We start from the raw sequence: 25,752 nt of genomic DNA on the forward strand, positions 1-25,752 counted from the left end.
AAGGATGTAAAGTGTAACACAAAATACCTAAAATTTGGGGAGAAAAGGAGTAAAGAATGGGTTAAAACTTTGGTGACCATCAACTTAAGATAGAATGGTATGTAAAGAAGATGTTACATACAAACATAATTGTAACCACAAATTAAAACTAGTGATAGTAATGCCAAAAAAATAAAGAAAAACCAAAGTATATCACTAAAGAAACCAACTTATTGGTGAGAGAAGAGAATAAGGGAAGAAAGGAACAGAGAAGATCCACAAAGACAAACACAAAATAAATTAAAAAATGGTAACAAATATATACTTTGGATATAAATGGACTAAATGCACCAATCTAAAGAATACGGTGATATAATGGAGTAATCAGACAAGACCCATCTTATACTTCCTATTAGAGACTTGCTTCAGACCTAAAGACACCTGCAGATTGAAAGTGAGGGGATGGATGGGGTGCCAGGTGGTTCAGTTGGTTAAGCATTCTATTTTGGCTCAGGTCATGATTGCGGTTTGTGAATTCTGGCTCTGCATCAGGCTATGTGTTGACACAGCTTGGAGCCTGAAGCCTATTTGGGTTCTGTGTCTCCCTCTCTCTCTGTCCGTCTCTGCTCACACTTGGTCTCTCTCTCTGTCTCTCAAAAATAAATAAATACTAATTTTTTTTTAAAGTAAGGGAATGGAGAAACATTTATCATGCAAATGGATGTCAAAAGAAAGCCAGGGTTGCTTTACCTACATCAGACAAAATTGACTTTAAAACAAAGACAATGAAAAGAGACAAAGAAGGACATTATATAATCATTAAGGAACAATTGACCAAGAAGACATAAATTGTAAATATTTATATGCCCAAAATGAGAGCACCAAAATACATAAAATAGTCAATAATAAGTAGGAAATCATTCACAGTAATAAAATAATAGTAGGGGAAATGAACACCCCACTTACATCAGTAGACAGATGGTCTAAACAGAAATCAATAAGGAAACAGTGGCTTTGAATGACACACTGGACCAGATGGATCTGGCAGATACATTCAGAACATTCCAACCTAAAGTAGCAGAACACACATTCTTTTCAAGTGCACACAAAACATTCTCCACAAGAGATCACATATTAGGTCACAAAACAAGTCTCAACGATTTCAAAAAGATCAAATTTATACCATGAATCTTTTCTGACCACAACTCAATGAAACTAGAAATCAAACACAAGAAAAAATCTAGAAGGAGCACAAATACATGGAGGTTAAATATCATTCAGAATACAAGGAGAAGTAGATGCATGGGTCAATCAAGAAATCAAAGAGGAAATAAAAAATACATGGAGACAAATGAAAATGAAAACACAATTGTCCAAAATCTTTGGGATGTAGTAAAGTGGTTCTAAGAAGGAAGTTCTTAGCAATACAGGTCTACTTTCAAGAAGCAGAAAAATCTGAAACAACATAACTTTATAGCTAATGAAGTTAGAAAAAGAACAAACAAAACTCAAAACCAGTAGAAGGAAGGAAACAATAAAGATTAGAGCAGAAATAATAATTAATAATAACGAAAACAACAACAAAACAGATCAGGAAACTAGGAGCTGATTCTTTGAAAAGATCAAAAAAATTGATAAACCTTTAGCCAGATGTGTCAAAAATTTTTGAAAATGAGAGGATTCAAATAAACAAAATCAGAAATGTAAGAGGAGAAATAATAACTAAATCCAGAAAAATACCAAGGACTGTAAGAGAATATTATGGAAAATTATATGCCAACAAACTGGACAACCTAGAAGAAATGGGTAAATTATCAGAAACATATAACCTAAAAAAATGGATCAGAAAGAAATAGAAAATTTGAACAGACTGATTACCATCAATGAAACTGAATCAGTAATTTAAAAACTCACAAGAAACAAAAGTACAGGACAAGGATTTACAGGTGAATTCTACCAAACATTTAAAGAAGAGTTAATCCTTATTTTCCTCAAACTTCTCCAAGAACTAGAAGAGGAAGAAAAACTTCCAAATTTATTCTATGTGGCCAGTATTACCCTGATTCCAAAATCAGATAAAGAAATAGCAAACCAAATCCAACAATACACTAAAAAAAAATCATTCACCATAATCAGGTGGGATTTATTCCCAGGATGCAAAGGTGGTTCAATATTTGCAAATCAATCAATGTGACACATCACATCAATAAGAGAGATGATAAAAACCATATGATCATTTCAACAGATGCAGAGAAAGCACCTGACAAAGTGTAACATCCATTCATGATAAAAACCCTCACCAATATAGGTTTAGAGGGAACATATCTCATCATAATAAAGGCCATATGAAAAACCCACAATTAAATTAATATCATACTTAATGGTAAAAAACTGAGAGCTTTTCCCATAAGGTCAGGAATAAGACAAAGATGTCTATGCTCTCTACTGTTATCCAACATAGTACTGGAAGTCCTAGCCACAGCAATCAGACAACAAAAAGAAATAAAAGGTATCCAAATTAGTAAGGAAGATGTAAAACTTTCACTGTTTGCAGATGACAAGTTACTATATATAGAAAACTTGAAGGATTTTACCAAAAAACTACTAGAACTGACAAATAAATTCCATAAGGTTGCAGGATACCAAATGAATGTACAGAAATCCACTGCATTTTTTGACAGTAATAATGAAGAAGCAGAAAGAGAAATTAAGAAAACAATCAAATTTACAATTGAACCAAAAATATTCCAATACCTAAGAAAAAACCTAACCAAAGTGGTGAAAGACCTGTACTCTTAAAACCATAAAACACTGATCAAAGAAATTGAAGACAACATCAAGAAATGGAAAGACATTCCATGCTCATGGATTAGAAGAATATTGTTAAAATGTCTATACTACCTAAAGTAACCTACAGGTTTAATGAAATTCCTATCAAAATACCACCAGCAGTTTTCACAGAATTAGAACAGCCAATCCTAAAATTTGTATGAAACCACAGGAGACTCTGACTAACCAAAGCAATCTTGAAAAAAAAAACAAAAAACTGGAGGTATCACAATTCCAGATTTCAAGTTATACAACAAAGTGGTAATAATCAAAATAGTATGGTACTGGCACAAAATACCCACATAGATCAATGGAACAGAACAGAAACCCCAGAAATAAGCCCATAATTATATGTTTGATGAATTTTCAATAAAGGAGGCAAGAATTTGCAATGGGAAAAAGAGTGTCTTCAACAAACGGTGTTGGGAAAATTAGACAACTACATGCAAAAGAATGAAACTGGAACACTTTCTTACACATATGCAAAAATAAACTCAAAATGGATTAATGATCTAAATATGAGATCTGAAACCATAAAAATCTTAGAAGATAGTATGGGCAGTGATTTATCTGACACCAGTCATATCAACATATTTCTAAATACGAATCCTGAGGCAAGGGAAACAAAAACAAAAATAAAGTATTGGGACTACATCAGAGTAAAAAGCTTATGCACAAAAAAGGAAACAACACCAAAACTAAAGACAACCTACTGACTGGGAGAAGATATTTGCAAATGACATATATGATAAAGGATTAGTATCTAAAATATGTAACAAACTTATACAATTTTTCATGCCCATTTTGGGGGGTATTGAGTTTTGTAAGTTCTTTATCCACTTTGGAGAACAGACACATGAAAAGATGCTCAACATCACTGATCATCAGGGAAATACAAATCAAACTACAATGAGATATATTTCATACCTGTTAGCATGGCTAAAATCAACAACACAAGAAACAACAAGCGTTGGCAAGTATGTGGAGAAAGGGGAACACTCTTTCACTGTTGATGGGAATGGAAACTGGTGCAGCCACTTTGAAAAACAGTATGGAGTTCCCTCAAAAAACTAAAAATAGAACTACCCTATGATCCAGCACCACCCAAAGAATACAAAGCATTCATTCAAAGGGATACATGCACCCTGCTGCTTACAGCATCATTATCTATAATAAACAACCTATGGAAACAGCCCAAATGTCCATCGATTGATGAATGGATAAAGAAGATGTGGTACATATATACAATGGAATATTAGTTAGAAATGAAAAAGAATGAAATCTTTCCCCTTGCAATGACATGGATGGAGCTAGAGAGGATTATGTTGAGTGAAATAAATCAGAGAAAGACAAATAACATATGATTTGACTCATATATAGAATTTAAAAAACAAAACAAGTAACCAAAGGAAAAAAAAGAGAGAGGCAAACCAAGGAACAGACTCTTCACTATAGAAAATAAACTGATGTCTACCAGAGGGGAGGAGGGTAGGGGTATGGGTTAAATAAGTGATGGAGTTTAAGAAGCGCACTTTCTGTGATGAGAAATGGGTATTTATATGGAAGTAGTGAATCACTGTACTGTACACCTGAAACTAATATTACACACTGTATGTTAAGTAGAATTTAAATAAAAACTAAAGAAAAAAAGAACTTCTGCAACTTTAACACTAAATCCCCCCCCCCCACTTCCCCACAAACAATCCAATCAAAAATAGGCAGAAGACACAGACATTTGTCCAAAGACATCCAGATGGCCAACAGACACATGAAAAGATGCTCAACATCACTCATCATCACGGAAATGCAAATCAAAACCACAAAATGTGATACCATCTCACACTGTCAGAATAGCTATAATCAAAAATCCAAGAAACAGGTATTGGTAAGGATATGAAGAAGTAGGAACCCTTGTGCACTGTTGGTGGCAAGGCAAACTGGTGTAGCCACTGTGCAAGACAGTATGGAGGTTTTAAAAAATTAAAATTAGAACTACCCTAGGATCCAACAATCATACTATTGGGTATTTACTCAAAGAATACAAAAACACTAATTCAAAGGGATTCATGCATTCCTATGTTTATTGAACTATTATTTACAATAGCCAAATTATGGAAGCAACAACCTAAGTGTCCACTGATAGATGAATGGATAAAGATGTGGTTTATACATATATATGATGGAATATTATTCAAGCAAAAAAATGAAATCTTGCTATTTGAAACAACATGGATGGATCTAGAAAGTATAATGCTAAGCAAAATAAGTCAGTAATAAAAGACAAATACAAATACCATGATTTGACTCATGTACGGAACTTAAAACAAATGAACAAAGGAAAAATAATAAAGACAAACGTAAAAACAGACTCTTAACTATAGAGAACAGATGGTTAGTAGAGAGGATGTAAGTTGATAAATGAATAGGTGAAGGGGATTGAGCACACTTATCTTGAAGAGCACTAAGTAATATTTGGAATTCTTGAATCACGATATTTTACACCTGAAACAAATATAACACTGTATGTTAACTATACTGGAATAGTAATAAAAAAATTTTTAAAGAAGAAAAAAATTCAACATATAATGAAGATGGCATCTCAAATCACTAGGAAACATGTAGCCTTTTTCATGAATAACTTAACAACTGATGATTATCATACTTCACATCACATACCAGAATAAACTCCAAGTAAGGCAGAGTGCTACTGTAAACTACGAAGCCATACAACAACTAGAAAAGAACAGGTGAAGGTTTTAAATAATGGCCGGGTGAGTTTTGACTCAAATCCAGATACAATAAAAGTTTGATACATTCAATTACATTAAGAAATACTTTTAAATTACCAAAACCACCATAAAGAAAGGCAAATAACAAATGACAGACAAGGAGAAAATATTTGCTACCTTATTGTAGATAAAGGGATAATCTCTCTAATACATAAAATTTTCTTAAAATAGATTAAAAAAACCCTACAACCTAATACAAAATAAGCAAAAATATAAGCAATCGGTTCATGGAAAGAAATATATATACAGAGGCCCTCAAATATATAAAAAGTTCAATAAGTTCTCTAAGAAAAATGCAAATTGAAACTACATTGAAATACTATTTATTAGAACAAGACTTCAAAATCTCAATAACATATTTTGTATACAAGACTACAAGAAACAAGTTCCCAAATATTGCTGATGAGAATTCAAAATGATATAGCCTCTTTGGAAGGGGTTTGGTATTATCTAGCAAAATTACTTGACACAGCAGCAATTCTCACATGTAGGAATTTAACCTGAAGATACACTTTCACAAATGTGAGGAAAAAAAATATGCACAATGTTATTCACTGAAACATTATTTGTAATAACAAACTATTGGAAACATCCCAAATGCCCAACCACAGGAAAGTACTGGAATAAATTATGGTGCACTCACACCAGGAACACTATTTACTGTAAAAACAAAAGATTAAGGAAAAATTCTATGATTTGGTATGAAATGATTTTCAGGCTACATTGCAATTTGGAAAAAAAACAAACCCAAGTATATACAGTATACTGTCTTTTGTATAAGAAAGCTAAATGAGGCTATATACATACATTCTTATATTAATATAGATGTGTGTATTGTAAAACAAATACAGGAAAGATAAGCCAAAAATTAATACAAAATTTTACCCATAGAAAGTAGGTGGGAATGCAGTGGAAGAACGTGAGCCTCCTCGGAATATATAAACTTTTGAATAATGCAAGTGCTTTGCATATTCAAAATAAAATAAAATTTAAAAGAATTTTAAAAAGATAAATCTAAATGGATACAAATAGAAACACATGAACCTAACTGCAAATCAAATTGGCGATATAATCATATGGAAAAAAGAAATTCATTCAAGTAAATTTTAAACATATTACCTTGACTATATATCATAAATGGGGTTTTCTTGAAGTAAAGAAAAACTGCAAAGAAATCCTGAATGTTGTTTTGTTATTGATAATGGTATCAGTTTAGTAATACTATACATATTTTGTGTATATTGTAGAAAAGGGAAAATTAATGAATATATTGATGTGGTTGGGATCCAATATTTTCACCGTGAAAGAAAAAAGATACTAATTTGAAATGGGTTTAAGTGTTTAGATTTGGATTGTAGCTGTCAGTGTGGACTCCTGACTTAAACATATACATATATTTCTTAGTTCTGTCCACTAAATGGGTTTAAAGAACGACCTCCCATTTTCCAACAACACACCTTAGCATTCCAATTTCAGCTTCTAAATACATTCCCCGCTAAAAGAAATCAAGAGGACTTCCTGCAGAAATACCTGATTGTGAGAAGGGATTAAGAAAGTGCAAGGTAAGTCTGGGACATTTTTCCTCAGAATCATGGGGACTTATTAAAAGGACCTAAAGCTGTCTTAATAGAATCCCACTTGTCATGCCTGGGACAAATAGAGAACTGAAAAGAATAGCGTAGGTAATGGATTATAACACAGCTAACCAAAGAAAAACCCATGAATCCATAGTAATACCCATAAAAAGGCAGAAGGGTATGAAAGGCAATTCTTTACAAAAGAATGTCAGCTAATTAGTGTAGAAATAATAATAGAATTAGAAATTTTCCATTTTTAAAGCATCAATATAATAATTCATTCAGGCAAAAATCATGAATGGATGGTAAAACCATTGAGTGAAGATTTCTCAGGCATGAAATATTAACATAGACCTTCCAACTTATTCTCTCACAGATGACATAGTAATTTCAAAATGTAAGAGATTTCTTTACAATGTAGACATCTGGGGAACACCACCATAACCAAATGACCAACATTAGCATTATCAATAATGGTACAAACTAACATTTTATATTTCCTGATGTGAAGCAGTGGGAAATATATCTAAGTAGTATCCTTGCAAAAATGTTTAACATGAATTATATCATAAAAAAAACAAATTGAAATTTGGGACACTTATAGAAGAGAATTGGCCCAAGTTTTTCTTTTTTTTTTTAAGTCAATGTCATAAAAGGCAAAAAAAGAAAACAACAACAACAACAAAAAAGGTGAAGGAGAATATCCTAGTCTAAAGGAAGCTGAGTAGAAATGAAAACTACTGAACAAGTGATTCTTGATTAGGTCTTAGAAAAATAAAATAGGTATAAGAGACATTTTAGAATAAGGTAAGAAATTCAAATATAGATTTCAATTTTGATGGTATTACTGTATCAGTGTAAATTTCCTTATGAGTGATAATCTTGCAGTATTGTGGTTAGGAAGAGACTATGGAAAGGAAGGGAAGTATCTGTTTGTAGGTGATACATGCTAAAGCACTCAGAGCTGAAGTGTCATGAAGTCTGCAACTTATTCTCAAATGGTTCCAGGTGGCTGTAGGGGAAGAAATAAATAGCAAAAAAAGGAAATGGTAAACATGGCAAAATGTTAATAATTGGTAAATGTAAGTAAAGAATACATGTTTATTGTATTATGCTTTTAACGTTTTTTGTTTGCCTTTTTTAAATAAAAAATTGAATAAAACAGCAAAAATGATTCTTTTTCTGAGTATGTTTCTACTCTATTGAGAATCCTAAGACAATTTTACATCATTTGCATTCAAGTGGTAAACATTCAAGCATAGCAACATTCCCTTAGAGAATGCAATCAGATTGGCCACATTCCAAATTACAGGAGTGGAATTTACATTTTCATTTTTCTGCTTCCATTTCTCAGTCCTTCACCTCTTCCTTCACAGAAATACTTCAATCTTAAATGCCCCATTCTAGCTAAGGAGGAAAACTGTGTAATAGGATTTCCTAAAGTCACAGAGCCTTCCTTTCTTGTCATGCCGCCTAAAAGGTTTTACATTTTTAAGGAGACTATAGAAAAAATAATAAATGATTCTTACATTGGAAAACTATTCTGAGTGGGGCTAGCTCTTCTGTGTCTTAAAACAAAATACTCACATTTGAAGACTTATTATAAGGCAAGCATTGATGTAAGTATTCTTGTATCTGACTTATTTTTTACCCCAGGTGCAACTAAAGGTGGCTAGATTAGTAATTTTCACTTCAGAAAATCATGAACTACTCCCTGGCAATTTATGGTCTTTAGATAGCTTGCTTCTTTAACTTAATTTTTTAGGGTTTTTCCTTCAATGCTCTCATTACTTCTCCAAATGGCAAAATATATGACTTGACGTGTCAAAACTTATGCAAGCTTTATAACTAACCACTGACCAAGGCCAAATTTGTCGGGGGTGGAGGGGTGGGGGGGAAGTGAGCCATCGTTTTGTAATTGAGACCACTGGTCTGACCAGTAAGATGAAATACCAGGAGAGAGACCACACTGCAATTTTTTTCCTTTACCAGTTTTTCTGAAACTCAGTTCTGTTCATCTTCCTGTGAGAAATTAGACATTCAAAGCATTATTACTGTAGGGTAATGATTTCTATTCTGTTAAAGCTGACAGCTTCCATTTCTGTAAAATAACATTCCAAAGCATATGGAAAATGGAAAGAAAGTCTCTCTTATTCTCCCTTGTAATATTTATCTTTTTGTTCATGATGGTACCTAACTAAAATTAGAATGTCCATCAAGGCTGGTAGAGCTGTGTGGTCACCAAACAGACACTGGTTTTCTAGGGCCTGAAATTGATACGATTTTTATGACCCATTTTAAGAAAAATCATAAAAAGTTAAATAGTCAAGTACAAATATGAATGTTATGAATGTTATGAATATTTAAAATGAGAAAGAAGTGATGTTTAAGAATAACTTTTAGGGGCACCTGAGTGGCTCCATTGGTTAAGCGACTGACTTTGGTTCAGGTCATGATCTTGCAGTTCACGAGTCTGAGCCCCACATCAGGCTCTAAGCGGACGTGGAACCTGCTTCTGATTGTCCTCTCTCTCTCTCTCTCTCTCTCTCTGACCCTCCCCCATTTGTGCGTGCACTCTCTCTCTCAAAAATAAATAAAAACATTAAAAAAAACTTTTAAAAAGCTAATACCACAAACAGAAAAATCCTGAAAAAATATATTTTTTATTAATCAACTGCCTAATGCATATTGTCATTTTTGATTCTAATCTTTTCATCACCTTTTACATGAAATGTCAATTTTGTGATAATTTTTAAAAATTTTTTTTTCAACGTTTATTTATTTTTGGGACAGAGAGAGACAGAGCATGAACGGGGGAGGGGCAGAGAGAGAGGGAGACACAGAATCGGAAACAGGCTCCAGGCTCTGAGCCATCAGCCCAGAGCCTGACGCGGGGCTCGAACTCACGGACCGCGAGATCGTGACCTGAGCTGAAGTCGGACGCTTAACCGACTGCGCCACCCAGGCGCCCCAATTTTGTGATAATTTTTAATAAAGAAAATGAGAAGATAGTTTAGTTTTTCACTAAGCACTGCTGATTAAAATTTATAGAATTCAATTTTTCAAAAATATTTCTCCTTCCATAATTTGTTATTGGTAATACCATGAAATTTTAGAATTGTTGTCAAATTTGGAAAAATCTCTACCAAGTTTTTTTCATATATGAATGATAGGATTTCAGATCATTATTAAGTACACTTTCAATAGGAGGCAACTGATTACTCAAGGAATCTTCCATGGACTAACTCATTTTTCCATTTGGTTCAAACTTCATTTCTCCTTCAGTACCCTCCTAGTTCTAGGACTAGGAATTGTGGGCACCTTTGTGTAACATGCTGAGTAGAGTGGGCACAGGAAATGGTAGTTTTTCTGGGAACAAATTTTATGCAGAGTAGCTAGCAGTGATTTGACAATGCATGGAATTAACTGTGAATCATTGAAGTGTATTCCCCTGATCTCAACACCACATAGCTGCTCTAGGTCCTCCTGGCAGAAGGGATAGTGTGAGGGTGAAGCTGCTGTAGAAAATAATAGTCTTAACCGATTGCAATAAAATTATCTTACTTTTGCAAATTTTTCTAAAGCATATAACCCTGTGCACATATTACTTGGGATTAATCTTCATTAGTTTCATGGTAAATCCATCTCTGGCCATTACTACAATACAAACAAAGCTGCCCTTTTCTAAGTCTTTAGTAGAATCTGTTGAAAAGCCAATACAGGGATCATGCTTTGTTGCCCTCTCCATCCATCCCATGCCATGCACATCTAAGTAAGAGCAAGAAGAAAAAATATTTTTACTCTTTGGTTAGTGCATCTTTATATTTAAATTTGCTCACATGCAGAGGTAGGGATGAGTGAAATTAGAAAGCTTTTTTAGGTACATAGTGGTTATATGGCTTAACAGAACATTGTTCAGAAACTTTTAATTATAGAATCAGTTAGGTATCCAATAATTGTACAGAAAAATATTTCAAAGAACATTTTCAAAAGTAATAAAGGTTTAGGATTTAACTGAAAACTTACTAGGTGGAAGGGACTAATTATGATCTCAAAGGAAATGGGAGAGATTAAATATGATGTCCACAAAGGCAAAAGTATATTAGCATAACACTAAAAAAATCCAACAGAAATATTTGTAAAAAAATAAATAAGGGTAAATACCATTCTGTGCATTCTCCCTCCTCCTAGGGAATTAGTTATTTAGGTAGGGCAGAAAATTTGGTGGGATATTTCCTTTATGAAGGAGATAGCAGGTGGCTGTCTGTTGAAGTGTGAAAAACAAGTAGACTCATTTGGATGCAATTAAAAAAAATTAATCAAATGACAAAAAATACAAGCAGAAAATAATTTTCCTCTTCTCTTGGAAATTTCTCTATGCAGAAATTTAGGAAGATATTGGAATTAGAGGAGACAGTAAACTATGAATCTAAGAAATTATAATTGCTAACAAAAAAAGAAAATTTATTTGGTAATTTAGACAATCAAAAGATTTTTATCTTTCAAAATACATTCAATATAGTTTTCTTCTATTCTTATGGTTTTAAAAATCATTTATACACAAGTCTTCCAAGGAACAACACATGCAATATCGCAATATTTTCTAATTACAGCCCAAAGAAACTAACAAAGATCTTTTTTTTTAACCTGAGCCCAGTAGAGTCTGATAAAAAAGCTTTTTCTTTTCAAAATTTAATTTAAATTCTAGTTACTTAGCATACCGTGCAATATTGGTCTCAGGAGTAGAATTCAGTGATTCATCACTTACATACAACACCCAGTGCTCATCACAAGTGCCCTTAATATTCATCACTCATTTAACCCATCCCCCTACTAACATCAGTTTGTTCTCTATCTTGAGAGTCTCTCATGGTTTGTTTCCCTCTCTCTTATTTCTCCCCTCCCATATGTTTGTCTGTTTTGTTTCTTCAATTCCACATGAATGAAATCATATGGTATTTGTCTTTCTTTAATTTATTTCTCTTATTTTCCATTTTCCATTTTATTTTCCATTTTATTTCCATTTCCATTTTCTTTTATTTCCACACTTGCTACATTCACATCCTTGCAAATGGCAATATTTCATTCTTTTTGATGGCTGAGGAATATTCCATTGTGTATACACACCACTTCTTTGTTCCTTCATCAGCTGAAAGACAGTTGGGCTCTCTCCAAATTTTGGCTATTGTTGATACTGCTGCTATAAACATCGGGGGTGCATGTGTTCCTGTGAATCTGTATTTTTGTAACATTTGGGCAAATAGTGCACCTAGTAGTGCAACTGCTAGATCATAGGGTAGTTATACTTTTAACTTTCTGAGGAAACCTCATATTGTTCTCCAGAGTGGCTGCAACACTTTGCATTCCCACCAACTGTACAAGAGGGTTCCCGGTTCTCCGCATCCCAGCAAACACCTCTTGTTTCTTGTGTTGTTAATTTTAGCCATTCTGACAGCTATGAGGTGGAAGCTCATCATGGTTTGATTTGTATTTCCCTGATGATTAGTGATGTTGAGCATCTTTTCATGTCTCTGTTAGCATGTGGATGTCTTCTTTGGAAAAGTGTTTATTCATTTCTTCTACCCATTTCTTCACTGCATTATTTGTGGGGTTTTTGGATGTTGAGTTTGATAAGTTCTTCACAGATTTTGGATGCTAACCCTTTATCAGATACGTCATTTGCAAATATCTTCTCCATTCTGAATGTTGCCTTTTAGTTTTGTTGATTGTTTCCTTCACTGTGCTTTTTTTTTCGTAAGTGTTTTATGGTTTTCAGAGTACAGATCTTCTACCTCCTTGGTTGGGTTTATTCCTAGGTATCTAATTGTTTTTGGTGCAGTTGTAAGTGGAATCAATTCCTTGATTTCTCTTTCTGTTGCTACATTATTGGTGTTTAGAAATGCAACAGATTTCTGTAAGTTGATTTTATATCCTGAGACTTTGCTGAATTCATTTATTAGTTCTAGCAGTTCTTTGGTGGAGTCTTTTGGATTTTCTACATAGAGTACCATGTTGTCTTCAAATAGTGAAAGTTTGACTTCTTTCTTGCTGATGTGGATGCCTTTCATTTCTTTTTGTTGTCTGATTGCTGATTGCCTATGTTACATAGCAATGGCGACAGTGGACATCGTTGTCTTGTTCCTGACTATAGGGGAAAGACTCTCAGTTTTTCTTCATTGGGAATGACATTATCTGTGAGTAGATATGGCCTTTATGATGTTGAGGTATGCTCCATCTATCCTTACTTTGTTGAGGGCTCTTTTTGATTTTTTCAATGAAGGGGGTGTTTGTTGTGCGAGAGAGCTTTCATACAATAGACTGAGAATCTGAAAACTTATGTTTTATTTCTACTTCTGTCACAAACTAGTTCCTCTGTTGTAGGAAAATTACTTAAATTGAGCCTCAGTTTTTTTCACCTGTGTAATGAAGATTGGAATATATAATAACTAAGATTTCTTTAAGTTCCAACATTCTATGAGTCAATGTGTGTCTGATGCAGTATTCTTTTACTCAGGTGAATGGATCAAACAGAATTTAGTCTACTGAAAAATGAATAAAAATCAATTAATAATAAACATAATAAAATAATAAATGATAAAATAAATAAATATCCATGATATTAATGAAACTAGTTTGTGAGTACTAATGACCCTATGATTATATTGGGCTTTTGCCTAATGCTGCCATAGCCTATTTGCTGACAAATCCCAGATTCACATAACCAGTATAGACCTATTTGCACTCCAACTTGTGTAAGGAACTGACTACATAACTATTCCTTGTATATTTCTCATATATTCAAATTTAGGACATATAAAGTCAAATTCTGGACTCTGCCTCTACCCCTCTTAACTTGGAAATAACACATTCCATTCTACTTCTATGACCTACCTGATCCCAGTAGCTTGAATGGGAACTACAGCATCTGCCCTGACTCCTCTTCTGCATACCACTACCATTCAAGCCTGTGAGTCCTTCCCAAAAGAGGAAGAGAGAGAGAAAGGGGCTGAAGGTGTACTTGAACAAATCATAGCTGAGAACTTCCCTGATCTGGGGAAGGAAAAAGGCATTGAAATCCAAGAGACACAGAGAACTCCCTTCAGACATAACTTGAATCGATCTTCTGCACAACATATCATAGTGAAACTGGCAAAATACAAGGATAAAGACAAAATTCTGAAAAGCAGCTAGGGATAAACAGGCTCTAATTTACAAAGGGAGACCAATAAGACTAGTGGCAGACCTATCTACTGAAACTTGGCAGGCCAGAAAGGAATGGCAGGAAATCTTCAATGTGATGAACAGAAAAAATATGCAGTTGAGAATCCTTTATCCAGCAAGTCTGTCATTTAGAATAGAAGGAGAGATAAAGGTCTCCCCAAACAAACAAACAAAAAAACCTGAAGGAATTCATCACCACTAAACCAGCCCTACAAAAGATCCTAATGGGGATTCTGTGAGTGAAATGTTGCAAGGACTACAAAGTACCAGAAACATCACTACAAGCATGAAACCTACAGACATCACAATGACTCTAAACCCATATCTTTCTATAATAACACTGAACGTAAATGGACTAAATGCACCAACCAAAAGACACAGGGTATCAGAATGGATAAAAAAACAAGACCCATCTATTTGCTGTCTACAAGAGACTCATTTCAGACCTGAGGACACCTTCAGATCGAAAGTGAGAGGATGGAGAACTATCTACCATGCTACTGGAAGTCAGAAGAAAGCTGGAGTAGCCATACTCATATCAGACAAACGAGACTTTAAATTAAAGGCTATAACAAGAGATGAAGAAGGGCATTATATAATAATTACAGGGTCTATCCATCAGGAAGAGCTAAGAATTATAAATGTCTATGTGCCAAATACGGGAGCCCCCAAATATATAAAACAATTCATCACAAACATAAGCAACCTTATTGATAAGAATGTGGTAATTGCAGGGGACTTTAATACTCCACTTACAACAATGGATAGATCATCTAGACACAGGATCAATAAAGAAACAAGGGCCCTGAATGATACATTGGATCAGGTGGGCTTGACAGATATATTTAGAACTCTGCATCCCAAAGCAACAGAATATACTTTCTTCTCGAGTGCACACAGAACATTCTCCAAGATAGATCACATACTGGGTCACAAAACAGCTCTTCATAAGTATACAAGAATTGAGATCATACCATGCACACTTTCAGACCACAATGCTATGAAGCTTGAAATCAACCACAGGAAAAAGTCTGGAAAACCTCCAAAAGCATGGAGGTTAAAGAACACCCTACTAAAGAATGAATGGTTCAACCAGGCAATTAGAGAAGAAATTAAAAATTATATGGAAACAAATGAAAATGAAAAGACAACAATCCAAAAGCTTTGGGATGCAGTGAAGGCGGTCCTGAGAGGAAAATACATTGCCATCCAGGCCTATCTCAAGAAACAAGAAAAATCCCAAATACAAATTCTAACAGTACACCTAAAGGAAATAGAAGCAGAACAGCAAAGGCACCACAAACTCAGCAGGAGAAGAGGAATAATAAAGATGAGAGCAGAAATAAACAATATAGAATCTAAAAAAACTGTAGAGCAGATCAATGTAACCAAGAGTTGGTTTTTTGAAAACATAAACAAAATTGATAAACCTCTAGCCAGCCTTATCAAAAAGAAAAGGGAGGTGACCCAAATAGGTAAAATCATGAATGAAAATGGATTATTACAACCAATCCCTCAGAAATACAAAAAAATTATCAGGGAATACTATAAAAAATTACATGCCAACAAACTGGACAACCCGGAAGAAATGGACAAATTCCTAAGCACCCACACACTTCCAAAATCAAACAGGAAGCAATAGAAAACCTGAACACACCAATAGCCAGCAAAGAAATTGAATCAGTTCTCAAATATCTCCAAACAAATAAGAGTCCAGGACCAGATGGCTTCCCTGGGGAATTCTACCAGACATTTAAAGCAGAGATAATACCTATCCTTCTCAAGCTTTTCCAAAAAGTAGAAAGGGAAGGGAAACTTTCAGACTCATTCTATGAAGCCAGCATTACTTTGATTCCTGAACCAGACAGAGACCCAGCAAAAAAAGAGAACTACAGGCCAATATCCCTGATGAATATGGATGCAAAAATTCTCAATAAGATACTAGCAAATCTAATTCAACAGCATATAAAAAGAATTATTCACCATGATCAAGTGGGATTCATTCCTGGGATGCAGGGCTGGTTTAGCATTCACAAATCAATCAATGTGATACATCACATTAACAAAAGAAAAGAATCACATGATCCTGTCAATCAATGCAGAAAAAGCATTTGACAAAATTCAGCATCCTTTCTTAACAAAAACCCTCCGGAAAGTCGGGATAGAAGGAACATACTTAAACATCATAAAAGCCATTTATGAAAAGCCCACAGCTAATACCATACTCAATGGGGAAAAACTGAGCTTTTTCCCTGAGATCAGGAACACGACAGGGATGTCCACTCTCACCGCTGTTGTTTAACATAGTGTTGGAAGTGCTAGCATCAGCAATCAGACAACAAAAGGAAATCAAAGGCATCAAAATTGGCAAAGATGAAGTCAAGCTTTCACTTTTTGCAGATGATATGATATTATACATGGAAAACCTGATAGACTCCACGAAAAGTCTACTAGAACTGATACATGAATTTAGCAAAGTTGCAGGATACATAATCAATGTACAGAAATTGGTTGCATTCTTATACACTAATAATGAAGCAACAGAAAGAGAAATAAAGAAACTGATCCCATGCACAATTGCACCACGAAGCATAATATACATAGGAATAAACCTAACCAAAGATGTACAAGATCTGTATGCTGAAAACTATAGAAAGCTTATGAAGGAAGTTGAAGAAGATATAAAGAAATGGAAAAACATTCCATGCTCATGGGTTGGAAGAATAAATATTGTCAAAATGTCAATACTACCCAAAGCTATCTGCACATTCAATGCAATCCCAATCAAAATTGCACCAGCATTCTTCTCGAAGCTAGATCAAGCAATCCTAAAATTCTTATGGAACCACAAAAGGCCCCGAATAGCCAAAGTAATTTTGAAGAAGAAGACCAAAGCAGGGGGCATCACAATCCCAGACTTTAGCCTCTACTACAAAGCTCTAATCATCAAGACAGCATGGTATTGGCACAAAAACAGACACATAGACCAATAGAGTAGAACAAAGACTCCAGAACTGGACACACAAAAGTATGGCCAACTAATCTTTGACAAAGCAGGAAAGAATATCCAATGGAAGAAAGTCTCTTTAACAAATGGTGCTGGGAGAACTGGACAGCAACATGCAGAAGAATGAAACTAGACCATTTTCTTACACCATTCACAAAAATAAACTCAAAATGGATGAAGGACCTGAATGTGAGACAGGAAACCATCAAAACCCTAGAGGAGAAAGCAGGAAAAAACCTCTCTGACCTCAGCCACAGCAATTTCTTACTTGACACATCCCCAAAGGCAAGGGAATTAAAAGCAAAAATGAACTATTGGGACTTCATGAAGATAAAAAGCTTCTGCACTGCAAAGGAAACAATCAACAAAACTAAAAGGCAACTGACAGAATGGGAAAAGATATTTGCAAATGACATATTGGACAAAGGGCTAGTACCCAAAATCTATAAAGAGGTCACCAAACTCCACACCCGCAAAACAAATAATGCAGTGAAGAAATGGGCAGAAAACATGAATAGACACTTCTCTAAAGGAGACATCCAGATGGCCAACAGGCACATGAAAAGATGCTCAAAGTCGCTCCTCATCTGGAAAATACAAATCAAAACCACACTCAGATACCACTTCATGCCAGTCAGAGTGGCTAAAATGAACAAATCAGGAGACTACAGATGCTGGCGAGGATGTGGAGAAACAGGAACCCTCTTGCACTGTTGGTGGGAATGCAAACTAGTGCAGCCGCTCTGGAAAACAGTGTGGAAGTTCCTCAAAAAATTAAAAATAGATCTACCCTATGAGCCAGCAATAGCACTGCTAGGAATTTACCCAAGGGATACAGGAGTGCTGATGCATAGGGGCACTTGTACCCCAATGTTTATAGCAGCACTTTCAACAATAGCCAAATTTCAACAAGAGCCTAAATGTCCATCAACTGATGAATGGATAAAGAAATTGTGGTTTATATACACAATGGAGTACTACGTGGCAATGAAAAGGATGAAATACGGCCTTTGTAGCAACGTGGATGGAACTGGAGAGTGTTATGCTAAGTGAAATAAGTCATACAGAGAAAGAGATACCAAATGTTTTCACTCTTACGTGGATCCTGAGAAACTTAACAGAAGACCATGGGGGAGGGGAAGGAAAAAAAAATTTAGAGAGGGAGGGAGCCAAAGCATAAGGGACTCTTAAAACCTGAGAACAGGGGCGCCTGGGTGGCGCAGTCGGTTAAGCGTCCGACTTCAGCCAGGTCACGATCTCGCGGTCCGTGAGTTCGAGCCCCGCGTCGGGCTCTGGGCTGATGGCTCAGAGCCTGGAGCCTGCTTCCGATTCTGTGTCTCCCTCTCTCTCTGCCCCTCCCCCGTTCATGCTCTGTCTCTCTCTGTCCCAAAAAATAAATAAATGTTGAAAAAAAAATTAAAAAAAAAAATTAAAAAAAAAACCTGAGAACAAACGGAGGGTTGATGGGGGGGGGGGTGGGAAGGAAGGAAAGGTGTGCGATTGGTATTGAGGAGGGCATCTGTTGGGATGAGCACTGGGTGTTGTATGGAAACCAATTTGACAATAAATTTCATATTAAAAACAAAACAAAACTGTTTATTGACATCCTGCCATGGTAAATGAGGATTTAGCTCAGTTACTCTTCCCTAAACTCTCCCCTCTCCCTCCTGCCATCATAATTATTTCACTACTCTTCTTCATTCCTCTTTGGATCACATTTGTGCCCCTCAAAATATGCATTTTCCTTTTATTTTTGTCCAGTAGTAACAGACAATCTATCTTGACTCCTTACCTTGTAAAGTGAGGTCTTCAATTCCTTACTCTTAGAAGCATCACTTTTACTTTCACATTAACAATACCAAAAAAAAAATGCCTTCTGAGCTATAACCACAGTTAAGTTTCCCATGCTTTGCCTTTTCTTAGGTCTTAAAAGTTGAAAAATCAATAAGCATTCCTTTGCATTACCATAACTATGCAAATATAGTTCATTGCTGAACCAAGCAGTGATTACATGATAGCATGTACTTTTTCATGTACAGTGTCCCTCTTAAGCAAATTTCTAATTGTTTTCTATTTTTTATTTAGTCAATCCTCAGGTTTGTTCTGCATTTCAAGGATACTATCAAGTCTATGGAACATACCCCACTGCACATACCTTTTATCTTTTTTACTACATACTTATTTCTGGAACTCACTTTGAGAATTATTTTGCCACACATTAGTAATGTTAGGTCTTCTCTTCATTACTGTCCCAGGTTAGATTCATTGTTTCCAATATCCTAGGTCTTGTTCATTCTTAGTTTCTTGTTTTCTCTGACCCATCTTAAGGAATCTCGTAAAGATGGATGCATACGAGAGAAATTTTCTGAGTTCTTGGATATTTGAAAACACTTTTATTCTATCATCATACTTGATTAATAATTTGGCTAGGTAAGGCTTTTAAGTTCAAAATCAGCTTTCATCAGAATTTTTAAGGCAATTCTGCCTGCATTCTAGCAGTCTGTACTGTTACTTTTCCTTTCTGAAAACTTCTAGGATCTTCTCCCTGAACTTGGTGTGGTAAAATCTCTCAATATTATGTTTAGAAATGGATGTTTATTGCACTCATGCTGTACATTTCCTGGCTTCTCTCAATCTGAAAACCTATATCCACCATAAACTTTGGTACGTTCCTTTCTATTATTTCTTTGATGTTTTTCTCCTCTCAAATTTCTTTGTTTTCAATAGTCACATACTAATTTTCTAACTGTACCTTCTTGCTATTTCATTGTTCCCTTTTCATAGATGCTATTCTTACATGCTATATGCATGTAACATCTTCTAACATATTAGTATAATAACTAGAATATTTAAAAGTTCTTTTCCATTCCTTAATTTATCTTTCTTTCTCTTGGGGTATCTTACCAGGTTTATCTTAGTCTTATTCTTTAAATATTTTCCCTCAAGTGTCGTGTAATTCATAGCTATTCATTGTTTTAGAATAATGGAAAAGAGAACTAGAAGTTAAACGTAAGTGGCTTCCTTAAAAAGTGAGTAGTGATCTTGCCCTTAAGTTGAAGAATCCTAAAATGAGAAGATAGGTTTTATCCAAAAGTGTCAACGTTTCTACTTTAGGTTTTCCAAACTATTAAATTTCTTTAGAAAAGAAATGTTTAGTTTTTATTTTCTTGGTGTGGGAATGCTAAAAGTAGGTGAGCGATATGGGGTGACTACTTTTTCTTTACATATTTTTTTAAAGTAAGTCTTTATTTTAAAGTGTTTATTTATGCAGAGAGAGAGAGAGTGAGTGAGTGCAGGGGAGGGGCAGAGAGAGAGAGAGGGAGAGAGAATCCCAAGCAGGCTCTGCACTGTCAGTGTGGAGCCCTACGTGGGGTTAAATTTCACGACCATGAGATCATGACCTGAGCCAAAATCAAGAGTTAGATGCTTAATCTACTGAACCATCCAGGCACCCCATACATATTTAATTAATTCTTTTAATTTTTTTTTAATCAGCCCTAGGTCTCTATCCCACCCCTGTCATACCTGGCTTCTTCATGGCCAGAGCTCTTTCTACACTTCCACCCTTCTATCTGCTTTTTGGACTCCAGAAACTTACTGAACTATTTTGTCAAACACTGTCCCTTTCCTTGTCCCCCTGGATCTTACTTGTACTATCATTTTAATCCAGTCTTGGGAGAAAGAGTTGATCAACATATGTTCTCTGTCTGTTGTCTTGAACCACTATCAGGATCTACATTCTGTTTTTCATAAAAAGTAACTTAGTTTTGCTTGACATTAAGACACTAAAGTTAATCATTTAAAAGCTTTATGGCATTTATATTGTGCTTTGTAACCTTAGTTCTGTTTTCTTTGTTCTATGTTTAAATGGATTTAATGTCTATCACCATTTTTTTATTAGTTTTTCATTCCTAAGTTCTAAATTTTGATCCCCTCTTGTATGGATTTTATTTCAAAGGTTTATTAAAAAAAATACTTCTAGGTGTTATATTCCCTAAGTTCTTTCACACTAGAGCAGACAATGTGTCTATTGCCTTTCAACCTAAAGAAGCACTTAACTGATTATAGAAAACATAGGTCACACTTTGTTGTAATGCTGTGACATTACTGTCTTCTGGTATTCAACATGGCAGAAGTCACCATATGCCATGGTGTCTCTATTCATTTGATTGGCTAGATTCCATTCTTGAGTCATTTGTTTGCCCCTCAAGAAAGTGAATGCATGCTATTATTTTTTTCCTTTCACATTCAAGAATATCTGTTTGGGGGCACCTGGGTGACGCAGTCGGTTAAGCGTCCGACTTCAGCCAGGTCACGATCTCGCGCTCCGTGAGTTCGAGCCCCGCGTCAGGCTCTGGGCTGATGGCTCGGAGCCTGGAGCCTGTTTCCGATTCTGTGTCTCCCTCTCTCTCTGCCCCTCCCCCGTTCATGCTCTGTCTCTCTCTGTCCCAAAAATAAATAAAAAACGTTGAAAAAAAAATTAAAAAAAGAATATCTGTTTGTAGCCTTCATAGCTGAATGGAATATTAACTGGATGCAATATTTTTGGATCACATTTCTTTTCCTTTACAGTTTAGTAGACAGTGCTCCATTGTCCTCTCCCCTGGAGTGTTGCTCTGGAGAAGATTAAGGCCAGTCTCCTTTTGTTCTAGATTATAGCAATTTGTTTCTAGACGCCTAAAGAATTTTTTCCTTATCCTCTAAATTCAATAATAACAGGAATATGATTTAGAATGGATAGTGTTCAATATTTTTGTCCTGGAATAGTATATAAACTTCTGAGTCACAGAGCCTCTTATTCCTACAGTTCAGGATTATCTTTCTATTTGTTATTGAAACAGGTTTTCTGATTCATTTTTTTGAGTTCTTTAACTCAGGGACACTTACCATCCTTGTGTAATGTCATCTTTTTCACTCTTCCATAGCTATTATCTTCTATTTCCATTAATCTTTTTATCTTTTTCCTTTGATTTTACTGTGCTTACCTCAAGCCTTTTCTTTGTGTAAGTGATTTATTTTTCAGCCCTGTCCATTCAATTTCTTTCCATATGTAATTTGTTTATTAGTTTTGTAATGGCATTATTTTACTTTCAATTTGTGTCATTTTTTTCAATTTTATTTCATTCTGTGTTATTATTTTACATTTAAGTTCTTATTTTATTTATGTTCTTAATATACTTTTCTATGGTATGAAACACTGGTGAGACATTTTCCTGTGTTTTTTAGACTCTGGTTGCTATAGAATTTCTTTTGTTATTTTTTGTTCTGTTTGCATAGTTCTTATTTCATTATATTTTTGTGTTGTTTATATTTCCAATGAATCCTGTATGTAGACTTTGTTTTTGCTCTGGTATAATCTGGTAAATTCTCCGGAAGTCTATCCGATATTCTCTGAGTCTTCCCCTACAAAACATGGTTTGAGAGCTGGTTATTGAATTATTCTTACTTCTCAGTGGCCTGAGCATTTTGGTGTGTGTATTTTGGAAGATGGGTAGGAATTGGGAGACAGCTGAGCTGGGACTGGGTATAGCCTATTTGTTCAATTATTCTATACTTTTACTATTTGATTCATGGTTTTTGTTGAAGTGTTCACATCTACCACCCTTCTGGATTTGTCAATTTTACTTTGTAATCCTGTCAGCTTGCTATGCCTAATGGACTGTTATATTATTAGGTGCCAAATTGTTTTATTGTCTTGGGCATTATTCTCCATTTTTTGTAATTCAACTTACTATGAAATCTATTTAGCCTTTGAAAAGTTTATATTCAAATTTTCTTTTTGGTTTGGTGTTAGGTATACCTTTTATAACCACATGTATCTGAATTTATATCATCGTTACTCCATCTGATAATCATACTGAGAATAAACTGAGAGTTGATGGGGGAAGTGGGTGATGGGCATTGAGGAGGGCACCTGTTGGGACAAGCACTGGGTGTTGTACGGAAACCAATTTGACAATAAATTTCATACCAAAAAAAAAAATAAAAAATAAAAATAAATGATAATTTCTTTTAATGGGTGAGCTTTATTTATCACATTCACTTTGATATCTTATGCATTTGGGCTTATTTCTACCACCTCCTTTTGTATTTTCTGCTTACCATTCATTTTCCTTGTTTTTTTTTTTCCTGCTATCCTATCTTTTGTTGGATTGATAAAGTGTTCTAAATTTCTCTTTTTCTTCCTTTTTTCTCTCTTCTTTTTCCTCCTCCAAATCCTCCTATTTGTCCTCCTTTTGATTCATCTAGTTTGGAAGGTATTAAGATTGTTTCTATTTATAAATTGGTTATCTAGGGTTTACCTTTTAAATTTTATGTAGAGCAACATACAGAAATGAGCACATGCATAACAGTACACCTCAATGAATTTTCACAAAGTAGATATACATGTGTAATAACCCAGATCAGGAAGTAGAACACTACCAGTACCCCAAGACCCCCATAATGTCCCATCCCAATTTTCTCTTCTTCCCTTCCTAAGTTTACTACTCTGTCTTCCTTACCATAGATTAGGTTTGTCTGTTTGGAACTTCATGTATATGGAATAATAAAATATAACCTCTTTGTGTATGACTCCTACTGCTCAATGCTATGATGTTGGACCCATCTATGCTGTTGGATGTAATGGTGACTCATTTGCTTTAATGTTGTAGACTACCCCATTGTATGAATACACCACAATTTATCATCCATTATACTGTTCCTGGCCATTTAGATTGTTTCTAGTGTTTGGCAATGATAATTAATGCAATTTTAAGTATTCTTGCTCCTGTCTTTCAGTCATCATTAGGTTGGGTATGTTTGTAGTAGTGAAATCTGAGATTGTTAGGTTATAGGCTACACATGCATTCAGCTTTAATAGTTACTTCCAGTCTTCTGAAGTGGTTGTACCAATTTATATTTCCATTTATAGTGCATGAAATTTCTTGTTGATCCATATCCTCACCAATATGTAATATTACTAATTTCTTTAGATTTTGCCTATTCTTATGAGTGTGTAGTTATAGTTATACAATTTTTCAATTCCCTGATGACTACTGATGTTATGTACTTTATATGCTTGTCATCCATTTATTCTCTTTCATGAGTTATTTGTTCAGTGTTCAAGTTTTTGCCCACATTTTAATGGACTTTCTATTTTTATAATGCTTCACAGGAATATTTTACATATTTTGGATAATAATCTTTGTCAGATAAAATATAAAAGTGTTTTCTTTAGTTTGTAGTTTTCTCTTTTATTCTTTTGCTGGGGTCTTTAGATAAACAGAAGTTCTTAATTTTGTCTCATTTATCAACACTTTTCTTTAGAAAGTTTTTCCTATCCTGAAGGCATGAAGATATTCTCTGTGTTCAATGTGATGGGTTTTTGTTTTGTTTTGTTTTTTTTTGGTTACCAAATGATCCTTTATTGAAATAGTTTCCTTTATAGGTTTTAACTAGCTGGGCATTTCACTACACCACTACTGATGTCATTTATGATATCACAAGGGTGGCAACCATCACATTGCAGCCCACAGACTGGGCAATTCCCAGGATTTCTTTAATGGTTCCAGAGAGTTCTCTGGCTAGAGATTGGTGCCACATCTGTTGACAACCCCATCAAAAGTGGTATTTCCACTGTGTTTAGCATTTTTACACTTCTTTCTGCCTCTTGGCAGTTCCTTGAGGGCTTTGATAATCAGGGCAGAAGCATAAGGCACCATTTCAATCCAGGAATGTTTGTTCTGAATGGTCACTCTCACTGTAATCCTCAGACCCTTCCAATCACCTGATGTCTTAGCAATATCATCACCAACCTTCTTTGTAGACAGGGCCAGGGCAGATGGCGCTCCCTATGAGTACACCTCTAGTATATGACTTTGATCTCATTGGGGTCAAACTTAGGAAGCATGGTGGAGGCACCTGGTGTCAGATGAACCTTCTGAAGAAAGCTGTACCTTCGCCTCCCCCTAGCTGAAAGCCTAGAGTCTATGTGATATTTTATTATTACCATTCACATGGACATATATATCCCACTTTCCCCAGAATTGAGTTTTGTATCTTATGTGAAGTAGGATATCAACAATATCCTATGGATATGGATATTCCATATGGTCAATATGGATAACCAATTGACCCAACATCATTATTTAAAAAAAACATTTTTCTCATTATTTTTTATACTTTATAAGAAAACAAATGGTCTCGCATGTGTCTATTCTCTTCTGGGTGTCTATTTGTCTAATCTTGTGCTAATACCCAACTGTCTTAACTACTGTAGCTTTGCAATACACCGTGATAACCCTTAGAGCAAAGTTCTCCAATTTTGCTATTCTTCAAAATTGATTTGTCTTGTCTTAGTCCTTTACAT

At 34.9% G+C, this 25,752-nt stretch overlaps 1 pseudogene; it reads right to left on the minus strand.

Annotated features, from left to right (window-relative positions):
• Positions 1-24,726: 24,726 nt before the first annotated feature.
• On the minus strand, positions 24,727-25,308 carry LOC115514105 (annotated as a pseudogene).
• Positions 25,309-25,752: the final 444 nt, after the last annotated feature.

The sequence above is a fragment of the Lynx canadensis genome, chromosome B2 (assembly GCF_007474595.2).
Source record: "Lynx canadensis isolate LIC74 chromosome B2, mLynCan4.pri.v2, whole genome shotgun sequence".
NCBI classification, from domain to species: Eukaryota; Metazoa; Chordata; class Mammalia; order Carnivora; family Felidae; genus Lynx; species Lynx canadensis.